The sequence below is a fragment of the Olea europaea genome, unplaced genomic scaffold (assembly GCF_002742605.1).
Source record: "Olea europaea var. sylvestris unplaced genomic scaffold, O_europaea_v1 scaffold399, whole genome shotgun sequence".
Taxonomy (NCBI): Eukaryota; Viridiplantae; Streptophyta; class Magnoliopsida; order Lamiales; family Oleaceae; genus Olea; species Olea europaea.
Window position 1 is genome coordinate 384,752 of NW_019259490.1, and position 1,938 is coordinate 386,689.

Sequence of the window (1,938 nt, forward strand, 5' to 3'; positions counted from 1 at the left end):
TTAGTCATAACTTAAATCTGGCTCGTCTTTCATGGGTTTTTGTGTATTAATTTTGTCATCGAGATATTAGCATCCAAGTCAAAAATACCACTTTTTGTTCCGAGAAGGGAAATAGCTCGCCCATAAACTTGCCTACCTTGTTATACTAAGTTTATTATTAATGATATTTCATTTTTAGTAGGGACTATGATCGAATAAAATCAATAAAATATTTCGCTTTGAATTTCGAAAAAACTATGGATGAAACAAAACCTAGAAATATAATCCTTTAATCAACTTGGAATTTTTAAAAGTATATTTTAATTTTACTGTTGTTATTCCAAAATTGAGATGGTCCAAACATTTTACATTTACTACAAAGCTTTAGGATTATACTTCAAATCCAGGCCAAACTGGACTTTCTCACATCCATAACATTTCCTCGATTCATATCTTTACTGTAGATCTGGGACAGTTATTTATGGTAAGGAAAGGAAAATCTATCCAAATCTTTGTAATAAATTTTTTTTTCCAGGAAAACCCAGAAATCTCACAAAAAAACCATAGGAAAATGACATGAAATACCCAAAAAAAATAATAATAATAAAAAAATCCCATTTCCCTATGACTTTGAATTGATTACACATATAAAGTTGACAACACACACACAACACACAGTGAGAAGGACGAAATGAGAAGGAAGGGACCTCTGAAGAAAAAGATCTGTTTTCACTATAAATAAATAAAAACCAGAAAGGGGACAGCTAGCGAAGGACAAGGCCATAAATGAGAGAGTAATCCAAATTCATATTTGTATTTGTATATAAAATTCTCTCTGTGCAACGACGGGCCTGTAAGTGCATGTGGGTTTGTGAGCTTATTATTCCATTATCTTCCAGTCCTCTTTGAAGGGTCCCTCTCTTCCATTCTCCCTCAAATTTGGTGGATTCTTGAAAGTACATTGAGTTCTTCACAATGAATTCATACATTTTGTGTATATAAAATTACATATATATATACATAGTTACGTTGTTGAAGGTAATTTTCTGATCCTTTTCTGTCTCTAATTATCAGATCTCAACTCAGACCTTTGTGTTTTGCTGTAACTTTTACACTTTTCTATGTTCCTTGTACAAACTGCTGGTTGTCTTTTCTTTAAATGACCGGAATTTTGAAACTTTTGATCTACATTTTGGAAGCATTTTCTTTTATTCTGCAAGCTGATCTGATTAATATTAAGGGTTAATGTAATTCTACAGCCAAAGAAATTATATTGGGGGGAAAAAAAGAAGAAATTTTTTTATAAGTTCTGCGAATTATATGTCTCAAGATTTCTCGAGGTATTTACGGGATCAGTAAATCTGGTGAAATTTATCCATTCATTATTCAGAAGGAACCTTTTGATTGGCTAACGGTAGTAATTAATTTAATAGCAACTTCCCTTTTAAGTGTAAGAGATGATTTAATAATTTTTTGACTACTATAATGAAATAAATCTATATATGTCTGTATTCAATGATGCCTTTATCTTTGATAGACTTTTAGTTGCTTTTGCATGTTTGTAGTTAGGCGTGATTGGTTGAATTGGCTTGATTTTTTTCTCATTTTTTGCTGACTTATTGGCCAACAGGGCCCTCATCAGATGGCAAAATTTCACAAAAAATTGGGCCCAACATCATGTGGAAATATAAAGGAGATGTAACATAAAAGTGTCCTATGTCCATGGTAGTTATCAGATCTCCTCATAGTTTTTGCAGATCTTAAAGCCACTTCATAAGTGCTTGCGGACCAATAGATCTGTATATGAATGTTGTTTTCTGGTTCATATTTAGCTTGCACTTCCTTTTTCAAACGATTCGTGTCGAACTAATTTCGAGATTGGACGAAGAATTGTGTCTGAAGCTTTACGCCACTTCTTAATTGGTTTGTATGATTGTCTTATTTCCTTTTTCATGTTGC

At 32.4% G+C, this 1,938-nt stretch overlaps 1 protein-coding gene across 2 annotated transcripts in view; it reads left to right on the forward strand.

Moving 5' to 3' along the window:
- Positions 1-632: 632 nt before the first annotated feature.
- Positions 633-1,938, forward strand: part of LOC111387355 (probable methyltransferase PMT20) — a 3,172-nt gene continuing 1,866 nt past the window's right edge. Inside the window, exon 1 of one of the 2 annotated variants that reach the window (XM_023011908.1) lies at positions 633-1,017. The gene's annotated coding sequence lies outside the window, so the exon portion shown is untranslated. Of the gene's footprint in view, positions 1,018-1,647; positions 1,903-1,938 lie in introns of those variants that run through there. The other variant, XM_023011910.1, reaches the window with a different exon arrangement.